General features: G+C 41.6%; 1 long non-coding RNA gene across 2 annotated transcripts in view; it reads left to right on the top strand.

Moving 5' to 3' along the window:
- Positions 1 to 7,343, top strand: part of LOC136573015 (uncharacterized) — a 32,355-nt gene extending 25,012 nt beyond the window's left edge. For both annotated transcript variants that reach the window (XR_010785841.1, XR_010785840.1), the window contains exons 3-4: positions 954 to 1,030; positions 7,004 to 7,343. This is a non-coding gene — a long non-coding RNA (uncharacterized lncRNA). The remainder of the gene's footprint in view (positions 1 to 953; positions 1,031 to 7,003) is intronic.
- The last annotated feature ends 4,754 nt before the right edge of the window (positions 7,344 to 12,097 follow it).

The raw sequence follows: 12,097 nt of genomic DNA, 5'->3' as shown, positions 1-12,097 counted from the left end.
AACATCCTGGAATTCTCTGGAGTCCTGAAAGGAGACCCACAGTTCACGCCTTGTATTATAATCTAGTGTATCATCCCACCAAGTTTACATAATTCCTATGACATCATATTTCTCTTCCTGTGTTAGGAGCTCTAATTCTCCTTGTTTGTTTCCCATGCTCTGTTCATTTGTGATTAAGCAGGGATTAACTGAAATTTCCTTCCTGTTAGGATACTGGCAAGTTGAGACATGTAAACCTGTAAAAACAAATTCCTACAGATACAATGCCAACTTTCCAAAACCTTCAATACAAAATTTATAACATAGTCAGTGCTTCACTGCCCTTAGTTTAATCATATGTCTACTCAAATTTGTATTAGGAATAATCAACTTTATTTTTATAGTACCGACACATTTCACAGCAGTTTATTATTCAGAGTATGTGTACAAGCAAAATCAGGCATTACATGGTAACAAACTAATAATTCCAACAATAGGGGCAAGGGCCCTGTTCACAAGAGCTTACAATCTTTGAGGAAATAGGCATGACACAAGAGGTAAAATGCTTGTTAGAATATGTACAATGGTCAAGCTATCTTTTATATTGCATAGAGTATTACAAATACCTCCTAACTTTTGAGTAATAAAAATAGAGACAACTCTTAGCAATGTGTGTAGTGCAGCACAGTTTGTACACTAAGCCATGCGCTATGCGCCCCTTCACAGTCATAGTGCCCCTCTGTGACCCCCTCACAGTAATAGTGTCCCTCTGTGAACCACTCACAGCAATGTTGCCCCTCTGTGACCCCCTCACAGTAATAGTTCCTCTCAGTAACCCCTCACAGAACTAGTATAGTTCTAAGTAATATATATCAGCTCTACTAAGTGATAGTGATTACATTGCAGTACCTCCAGTGATCACTAGTGATTTTGTACCTGATTGGTGACGTCCATTTTTGTTTTTCTTCTTTTAGGACCAAGACCACCATGAAGCTTGCTTTCAGCCAGGGGGAGGAGTGAAGTTATGCCGTGTACACCATTGCCAGTACTTGTGAGTGATCACATCATGCAGACTACTGTAGCTGAAAGACTACAATAGTTAGTGGAGGGGCCCAGCGGTCTTGGGTGGTACAGTAGCATGCCCTCCTGGGACTGCAGGACAGCTGCCTGAATCTGGGACAGTCCCTCCAAATGCAGTTGGGATCACTGGTAGTAGACCTAAAGCTGCATGAGTCAGTCACCAGCCACTATCTGGTCTGCACAGATATGAAGTGCCTTACAGGCAAGGAATTGGATGTAAAATGTTGAATGAAAGGGTCAGGTTCTCAAGAAAAGGTGATAAAAGGAGAGGAGTCAATTTATTAAATGTGATAAGCCTACAAATAGATGTGTTCATACCAGTCTATGAAGAGACCCTAAACTTGTGCCCCATAGACCATTGGTCCCCAACTCCAGTCCTCAGGGCCACCATCAGGTCATGTTTTCAGGATATCCTATAATAAGAACACCTGTGGCAATGTCTGAGGCACTGACAATAATTACATCACCTGTGCAATACTGAGGAAATCCGGAAACCAGACCTGTTGGTGGTCCCTGAGGACTGGAGTTGGGAAACACTGCCACAGACAACATTTAAATCATACTTGCTCGCCTGTGCCCTCACATTTCAGTGTTAACATGGAGACTGTGAGTCTTATAGTAAGTAACTAAACTGCGCCACTTGCCATGGACTAGATGCCACAAGTTCCTCATATACTATACAAAATGGCAGTGGGCAAAATGGGGCAGATTTACTAATATTGTCTGATAAGTAGACAGTGCAAACTTAAGGCCCATTTAGACACCAAGATCACTTAAAAGATGGCTTTTGAGTAATCATTTTGCTGAACGACGGATTTTAACCCCTTCATGACATGGCCTATTTTGAGCTTAAGGACGCAACAATTTTTGGCGGATTTTCTTCTCCGTTTATCAAAAGTCATAACTTTTTTATTTTTCCGTCGACGCGGCCGTATGAGGGCTTGTTTTTTGCGTGGCGAACTGTACTTTTTATCGGTGCCACTTTTCGGTACATAGACTATATTGTAAAACTTTTTTTTTTTTTTTAATGATAGCAGGGAGAGAAAACGCATCAATTCTGCCATAGATTTTTTTTTTTTTTTACAGCGTTAATCATGCAGCATAAATGAGACATTCCATTTTTTCTGCGGGTCGGTACGGTTACAACGATACCAAAATTCTTACATTTTTTTTAGGTTTTCCCACTTTTCTGCAATAAAAACCCTTTTTCTTGGAAATCTTTTTTTTTTCGAAATCGCTGCATTCAAAGTCCTGTAACTTTTTTATTTTTTGATGTACGGCACTCTATGAGGGCTTATTTTTTGCGAGACAAGCTGCAATCTAATTTTCTCACATAGAAACTTGAAATTTGGCACGGGCATTGAATATGTCATAAATAGGAAACGCTAATGGGTCCCAACTCGATTATTCAATTCTATGTGCAAAAGAATTAGCGTCCAAATTTTACGTACGGAATGTAATTTTCTCACTTTCCGGTGTCCTAGAAACGTGAAATTTGGCACGAGCATTGATTATGTCATAAATAGGAAAAGTTAATGGGTCCCAACTCGATTATTCAATTCTATGCGCAAAAAAGTTAGCGTCCACATTTTACGTACAGAATCGAATTCTCTCGCTTCCCAATGTAATACAAACTTGAAATTTGACATGAGCATTGATTATAACTAGGAAAAGTTAATGGGTCCCAACTCGATTATTCAATTCTAGGCGCAAAAGAATTGGCGTCCAAATTTTACGTACGGAATCTAATTTTCTCGCTTCCCAATGTCATAGAAACTTGAAATTTGGCACGAGCATTGATTATGTCATAAATAGGAAAAGCTAATGGGTCCCAACTCGATTATTCAATTCTCTGCGCAAAAGAATTAGCGTCCAAATTTTACGTACGGAATGTAATTTTCTCACTTTCCGGTGTCATAGAAACGGCAGGAGCATTGATTGATTATGTCATAAATAGGAAAAGCTAATGGGTCCCAACTCGATTATTCAATTCTATGCGCAAAAAAGTTAGCGTCCAAATTTTGCATACGGAATGTAATTTTCTCACATAGAAACTTGAAATTTGGCTTGGGCATTGAATATGTCATAAATAGGAAAAGCTAATGGGTCGCAACTCGATTGTTCAATTCTATGCGCCAAAGAATTAGCGTCCACATTTTAGGTACGGAATCTAATTTTCTCACATAGAAACTTGAAATTTGGCACGGGCATTGAATATGTCATAAATAGGAAACGCTAATGGGTCCCAACTCGATTATTCAATTCTATGTGCAAAAGAATTAGCGTCCAAATTTTACGTACGGAATGTAATTTTCTCACTTTCCGGTGTCCTAGAAACGTGAAATTTGGCACGAGCATTGATTATGTCATAAATAGGAAAAGTTAATGGGTCCCAACTCGATTATTCAATTCTATGCGCAAAAAAGTTAGCGTCCACATTTTACGTACAGAATCGAATTCTCTCGCTTCCCAATGTAATACAAACTTGAAATTTGACATGAGCATTGATTATAACTAGGAAAAGTTAATGGGTCCCAACTCGATTATTCAATTCTAGGCGCAAAAGAATTGGCGTCCAAATTTTACGTACGGAATCTAATTTTCTCGCTTCCCAATGTCATAGAAACTTGAAATTCGGCACGAGCATTGATTATGTCATAAATAGGAAAAGTTAATAAGTCCCAAGTCGATTATTCAATTCTATGAGCAAAAGAATTAGCGTCCAAATTTTCTGTACGGAATGTAATTCTCACTTTCCGGTGTCATAGAAACGTGAAATTTGGCACGAGCATTGATTATGTTATAAATAGGAAAAGTTAATGGGAAGTTGTTGAGTACACTCCTGGGAAGATTAATGGCATAGAACAACTATCCTACGATAGGTGGGGTGCGTGCGAGCGTCGTCGACAGTTATGCCCCCCCAGACAAAGATCGTTTGATTTCCATCTCAAGCACAAAAGCAAAAGGCATTACGAGCAACGGGATGAGTGTTCAACCAGAAAATGATGCATCCGCTCGCAAGACAATTGCTGGATATTGAGAATGCTGAGGTAAAATAAAAACTGCGCTGTGATTGGTTGCTATATATTATACCGCTGAGGTAAAATCAATGCTGCACTGTGATTCATTGCTATTTTTTATATTGCTGAGGCAGAATAAAAGTTGCGCTGTGATTGGTTGTTATTTCTCTTACTGCTGACGTAACATGAAAGCTGCGCTGTGATTGGTTGTCATATTTTATACTGCTGAGGTAACATATAAGCTGCGCTGTGATTGGTTATATTTTATACCACTGAGGTAACCTAAAAAAACTGCGCTGTGATTGGTTGTTATCTAGATATATAAAAACGAATGTATGTCTGTCTGTCTTTGCAGCAACGCGCGACGGGTAAGCTAGTATAGTATATTTTTAAGTTGCTCTACTACCTCCCTTTCTGCAGGGGCCTAAAGCTGAGCCTGTTAACACTTCACCTGCCAGCAATCGAGATCTCACTAACCCTCCAAGTTTCCTAAGAAAAGGCACTTTAGTAAACTTCTACACACTCTGCCAACTGCTTCAGACAGAGTGACAAACACGCAAAAGTGTCCAAGAGGAAATATAACTGGCGCCATATAACCCTTAAGAAAAGGGAAAGAGGATGTTATTGAGGGAGGTTAGGTAGGCTTTCAAAATAACAGAAAATGGCCTTACTTCCAAATATAGAGACATTTTAAAACAGCAGTTCACAGCACAATGCAGACAACCACAATGCTGCATGAATTAGGACTATAGAGATGAGCGAGCGTATTCGCTAAGGCAAACTACTCGAGCGAGTAGTGCCTTATGCGAGTACCTGCCCGCTTGTCTCTAAAGATTCGGGTGCCGGCGGGGGAGAGCGGTGAGTTGCGGGAGTGAGCAGGTGGGGGCGGGGGGGGGGGAGAGAGTGAGAGAGAGATCTCGCCCCCCTTCCTTCCCGCCCCCCGCCGGCACCCGAATCTTTAGAGACGAGCAGGCAGGTACTCGCATAAGGCACTACTCGCTCGAGTAGTTTGCCTTAGCGAGTATGCTCGCTCATCTCTAATGAGGACCCACAAATGCAACATATTGTACACATCAAGAGAAACTCACACATCTAAACTTATCGCTGCGCTCTGACATTGGCTGCAGCAGCGTGTAATGTCCGATACACAGGCTGTTGCAGCCTGTAAGCAATATGTCATAGGGGAGACCCAGAGCGGTGGTGAACACAGCAAGGAGCTGGAAAGGGTGAGTATCAGCTTGTTTGTTCGATAATTTCATACAGGGGGAGTCTATTAGGATAAAAAATGAATAAATCAGACAACCTGTTTAAATATGGCTGCTCAGCTCTAGTACATAAGAGGGAGGTGCTGTCCTTATGCTCTTCCTTACACTGTCCAGCCGCATAGCTGCTGGAATGGAGTCCCAAACTGCCGCTGGGACTTAGTCCCACCCCCTTCCTCTTGTCCGAGACAGGACTGGCAGAGGACAGTGAAAAGATGAAGAGGTGCCAGTGACAGCGCCATCCCCAGTGTCAGTCCAACCGCAGGGAGCGAGACAAGTACAGCGCTTGTTGCACTGATTAGTGAAACACTGGGCAAGGGGTGGAAGGAGGCTCGATCTCTTCTGTGACATGGCTGTGAAAGGGATCCCTCTTCATCCTTTCAGAAAATTCCCAAATCCTCTAAGGCGATATATAAGGAAATTTTCCTGCACCACTTCAGGAAATGAGCACAGGGACTGAGATACGTACAGAACTGCTGTGGGGGCATGAATTGCTGGGTGCTGTGGAGAGCATAGGGACAAAGATAGGACGGAGTGTTGGACTGTGTGGTCCAGGCATTACTAGGCAAAAGTTTGCAGACATTGGAAGAGCTAAGAGAAAGCTGTCACAAGGAGTCCACCTGGTCAGATGCTTTTGAACAGGAAAAAGAAGAGCAGCAGGATGAGAAGGCTGCTGGAGCTGGATTGGAGCTGTGGAGAGAAACAAGAACTCCATAGAAACTACATAGAACTGCAGATAACTGCCTGCTCCTGCTTAGGCAACAGCTTGCTCCTCCTCAGGCCTGTGTAAGAGCTGCCAATAGAGTTCAGAATCACGCCATGCAATTACAGGATCAAGCCACTTAGGGCACATCAAGGATTGCATCGCTAACAAATTGTAAGTGAGGTCAGCCTAGATAAAAGATGAACGTATATACACCTATAGTGACTCTTCGGGACTCTGCAGGCCTGCTAGTCACACAATTCTATTCTGTTATATCCAAGGCAGATAACCCGCAGCACTCCAGAAAATGCACGTTAATGCAGAGGTATCTTGTTAATGCAAAGCCACTCATGGGACCATGGACCTCCAGTCCCCGCATATTATCCAGAAGATCAAAGATAGTAGCGGCATCAAATGGTGAATTTAAAATAAAATCAGGTTTTATTACTCCATAGTATAAAATACAGGCAATGTTTCGACTGTAGGAAGTTGGACTGTTGGACTGTGCGTGGTAAACCGCAAATATTGGTTTACAGTTGCTGTTAAAGTACCATTTGTCATATCTTTAGTGTGCATTACTGATATTGAAAGTAATAACTTAATAGCCAGAATTTATTTCTAGTTAGCGTTAGTTAGGCTTGTGAAACTGATCCATGGAATTTACCTATTATCTCTGCTACATTCAAAATATTTGCATGACCAGTCTTCTTTTGCAGTTTATTCGTTACAATAAAAGGTTATATTTTTGTAATTCTGTTCTTTGCTTCGTATTCTGGTATCTGTGTCATCTACTATCCACTGTGACAAATATACCTCTAAATAATGGAGTCACTAAATAATAGATAGCAGTTCTAAACAGTGATATTGATCACACTACAGTTACCTCCAATGATCACAGGCGACAACTTCACTGATGATGTCTCTGGTGACATTTACTTTCCCTTTTATTCTTTATCCAGGTGCAGACTGCTATGAAGACCTCTTCTAGTCATGACTCATCTCTGCAAATGTTCCCGATCATTTTGTTAGCCCTAATGCCTCTCTCAGTGCTTCCCCATACTAATAGTGCCTTTTTATGTCCCATAAAATAATAGTGCTATTATAGTAATAATTTCCCTGTAATGCCCACCACAAGAAATAATATGCAGTGGCCCAGAACACCATCCTGGTCCTCCATAAATGTCATACATGTTTTGTCCTATGTAGATGCACTGTGCAAAGCTTGTCCTGTCATATCCAGTATGTGTGTTGAACAGCTGCGGTGCTTGAGAGGTTAACAGAAATAAAATAATTGCCTGCTTGTACATGTATCAGTTTGTCATGTCATGTGGTATAAGTGAAGGTATAAATAGGAGTGCTTGAGAGCGGGAAAAGGTCTTTAATCTGTGTCTGAGTGCCATCTTGTTCAGGGACCCAAGAGAGTGCTAACACAGAGCCACATGAAAGCACCTTCAGCTTCCATGTAGGTGAAGATAGAGGAAGAGGAGCGACATCCCATACCATTTGGAGTGTGGATGTGAATAGCGTGAGTCCCACCATCAGAGAGAGAGCACCTTACAATAGTTCTGTATAGAGGAACCCATCGTACAGGTACCAGTTCACACTACAGGCTTTTCCTATGCTGCTGTCCAAAGTCTGGATCTCTGCACAGAGGTACGCGAATGCGTTATACCTGCGCCCCTGCCATGGGGAATGTTTATTGTTTAAGCCTTCCTGTCAATAATTATCTGCCAGAGTGTCTGTGGAGTGACCCCCACGCCCTTTCCTCCTCTGGAGTGCTCCCAATCCAGGAGCCGTGCCATACAGATAACGTGGACTGTAGGACCGTATTCATCCTGTGTATCCTACCTGACCTCTGAGCTCTAGCCTGCTGGCATTGAAAGTGAATTGTACCTGCCTTGCTTTGAATACCTGTTTTATACAGTTAAATCTTTAAGTAAAGTTATACCAGGCCCTAAGTTTTCCTGGAGACCCGAGGTACTAAACACAAGTCTTTGTGTTCTTTTCTCTGCCCCTTAGCATATCAGAGTGTGGGAATAGGGGCGTCACGAGTGATAAGTACAACTACTCCCCCCATCCCATTTATTGGCATTCACTATCCTAGGGGTGTCAAAGGTGTCCTGCAATCCTGCTCTGGCCTTGGCTACGTGTCATCCCTCTGGGACCAGAGCCTGGTAAGTGCCGCTGTGACAAGCCAACACTTATCCCTCCCAGCTCTGCGCAGTAGTCAAATGTCCGGGATCATCCCTCTGGGGTGTTGCATAATATATCCTTAGTGGACCACAGTAATAGTGCTTTCTTCTGTGCCCCCACACAGTAATAAGTCTCTTCCACCCTCATAAGGTAATAATGCTAACTTTGTGCCCTAAAATAGTAACAATATCCAATCTTTGCTTGCACAACATAATAGAGCCCTGTCTGAGCCCCCACAGGTACTTGAGCTTTTCTGAGCTCCAACAAAGTAATAGTTCCTCCTCTGTTTCCCCACAAAGTATTGTTCCCCTTCTGTATCTCCACAAATAATACAGTTTCCTTTGTGACCACACAAAGAATAGTACCCCTACAAATTAATTAATAAACCTGACTACATACCCCGACAAAGTTATAAAGCCCACTATGTGCCCTCACAAATAATGCAACCCTCTCTGTGAACCAGCAAAGTGAAAAAGCCCCCTCTGTGTCACTACAAAATAATAGATCCCTGTCTGAGCCTCCACAAAGTAACAGAGTCCCCTTTGTGCCAGACGTTTCTGTTAAATGTTAGATGTATGGAGACTCAGAGTTTGTTAGTTGATATTTGAGCTCCACAGCACAGATCTGAAAACAAAAAATGTTCAAGAGACCTAGCTTTTTAAATGTAGCCATATCTTTTTATCAGTGTAAAATGCCTCTTAGCATTTTATACAAACAGGTACCTTCATGCAATTTTATTTCAAAATATAACTTTTCATTGAAAAAGATGTATAACTGCAATGTTTGGCTATCTGCCACCAATGAGGTAAAAATTAGTTCAAAAAGCTACTAGCTTAATAAATGTACTCACATCCTGGGTGCCATGATGCCAGGAGTTTATAACAGTGACATTGCAGCCTCTGATTGGTTGTAGTGGTCCAGTGACTTTGGCTGGCGTCATCGGCCACAACTAACACCAGGACCATAGCAGTGCTGCAGCAGTGGATCACAGTGGCAGAGAAGGGGTAAGTACTGATCCTTTTGTTATTTTAGTGCAGTTATTTGTGTAGAGGGAAGCTTGTCCAGTAACTGGGCAACCCCTTCTAGTCACACAGGAACAGGAGGATGATCACAAATCCCCCTCCTCTCACTGCACACTATTAGCGCATCCACCACTTCCCCTCTCTGTCACCATGAAGTATATGCAGCTCCAACTTCAGCCTGCTTTTGCTCAGGCTAGTTCATCGGTAGTATGTAGTAGCAAGAACATATCACATATGTCTTTGGCTACCGAAGTGATTCCCTACTTGGCCATATGAGATATGTACTTGGCAGAGAAAGAGTTAAAGAGATGATGCCAACTAAAAAAAGCAAACAAAAAATGCTGATGTATTGGGGACAGTTTTAAGATTTTGGGATACAAAGTTAGTTTTATGTTGAAGAAAAAGTCTTTGAATTTGATAAACTCTATATGAAAGCATAATTGAACTTGCAGGCATTTGGACTTTTTCCCAAATTAGAGCTATTAAAGAGGGTGGTTTCCTTTTTATGGTTATAGGGTTCTATAATTTCTCAAGTAGATGTTTTTGTGCACGTGCTCAACTTTGTAGATTGATAATAAACTTCCTTGTAAGAAAGCTGCTCTTGTGAAACCTAATCTTAAATTACCCAATGAATCATAGCAAACTTGCTAAAGCACGTGTGCATAGTCAACATTACACCTTGCTCAAGGAAATGGCAATAGAAAAACCACATAGACAATGCAACAGTTGATAGCTTCTCCCAGTTTGCAGACACCCCCAGTGGTTTCACAATCCTACAGAATCTTTTCTTCCAAAATAACTTTTTGTATATATGCAAATTTATCCTAGTTTACTAAGTCATACAGTATGAATACAAAGTTAACAATAACAATGCAAACATACAATACATTATATTGTGATATATGTGATAAAAATAGCATAATGGCTACATGTGCTCTAAACATTTGCTCTCTGTGAAACACATACCCATTGCTCCTATCCTTTTTTCTTTATAAAGTGAATAGTCTCACCTCGTTGTATCCATTTCGGCTTGTAGCATATATTTCCAATAGCGGGAGTCATATACTCACATTCTTCATTAGGCACGCGATCCGGTGGTTTTCAAACATAGAACAAATTCAAGCAGGTGGGAACTTGAAGTTTTGTGAATAAAAGAACTCCTCTTTATTATAATTCGTGCATATTATGATCACAAGTCCGGAGGACGTGTTTTAGTCCGCCTTGAGCCTTGATCACCTCTCACAAATAACACAACTTGTCTACTTAAATAACAAATCTAATTAAAAACATCACCTGATCATTAACCCCTTATTAACTTTCACAAGGATTTATTCACCCCGTTCCCTTAGGGTGATCAAGGCTCAGACGGGCTGAAACGCGTCTTCCGGACTTGTGATCATAATATACACACATTATAATAAAGGGGAGTTCTTTTATTCACAAAACTTCAAGTTCCCACCTGCTTGAATTTGTTCTATCCTTGTTTCTGTTTGAAAAGAGCAGTGAACTTGATCCCCATTGCTCATGTGATCAATGTTGGCCAATCAGAGCAGCATGCAGTGTCCTAAACTACCAATGTATAGCTTACATCAGGTTGTCAGAGAATTAGTGTAGCTGTCTTAGTCTGTGTCTGTCTGGTTCTGTGGACGCGGGGAAGGATATAGGCTTGTATTGAAATCAACATGAGCTGTGGCTGCCTTTAGAAGCGCGGGCCACTACACGGAGCTCGCCGCAAAGACTTCTGCTGCTTCTGCTCCAACTTCTGTGTATTTGCGGCTCTGACAGCATGCGCCCGCTAAGCTGATTGGTCAGGGTCCTGAGTGACGGATCCAAGTCGATCAACTTCTGATGACCTATCCCAAGAATAGGTTATCAGTAGTATTCTCCCTGGAAAACCCCTTTAATCATTTTATATAAGAACCTAATTCGAGAGGAATTGGGAGAATAAATATTTGCTAGAGTAAGTGCAGTGGTGTTGTTTAAAGAACCCGAAAGAACAATAAATCTCCGTTTAGCCTGGGTTCACATGGGCCGGATATGCTGCAGAATTTCTGTACGGCTCCTAATCCAACCATGTGGATGAGATTTTGCAAAAATCTTGTCCACATGGGGCGGCCAATCTGTTGCAGCAAAGCCAGGCGGAACCAGCGATGCGACGTGGAATTAACAGCCGCAGCATTTAAATTCTTGTTTTTTTCCGTTGCGACCTCACTCCTCTTTATGGGGAGAGACTTGCAACGGAATGCCGGTGGCCAAACCGCTCCAAAACCACTCTCCCGCAGAAATCTCACGCTTTTCGGTGCGGCCAGGCCATGCAATCTCTGACCCGTGGGAACCCAGCCATAGGGTTTATCAGTTTCTCAGATAAGTCAAAATGAACATTTTCGCTAAATGCTTTGGGGACTCCTGCCTGTATTTTTATCTTAGCATGCCATGAAAATATTAGGGAACATCATAGAAAATTTGGAGAAAGAAGGTAAAGCAAAGTGGGTTTCTTGTAAACATAAAATACTGTATCTGTTTTATTTTTTAAAACATCTATCCAAACCAAAGATCTCTTGAAGATGGAGCGGAGTCCTTTTGTATTCAAAGATAATATTAACAACAGAAAAATAACATAAAAAATTGTAAACATAAGAGATCAATTTTGCTCTTCTTGGATTCGTGCGAGCAGGGCAAGCTCAACTCCCAGGGACCCGAGGAGTAACAAATACAATCAAGAAGGGGACTTTTGTCCTGGCAGGAAATAACGAGATAATAACATAGATTGTGCAGTATTAAAAATACGGGAGAGGATCCTCCATAATGTGAACGCGTGACAAATGTTACCTCAGTGGG

This window comes from Eleutherodactylus coqui, chromosome 7 (assembly GCF_035609145.1).
Source record: "Eleutherodactylus coqui strain aEleCoq1 chromosome 7, aEleCoq1.hap1, whole genome shotgun sequence".
Taxonomy (NCBI): domain Eukaryota; kingdom Metazoa; phylum Chordata; class Amphibia; order Anura; family Eleutherodactylidae; genus Eleutherodactylus; species Eleutherodactylus coqui.
This window is presented reverse-complemented; position numbering and strand designations above follow the sequence as displayed.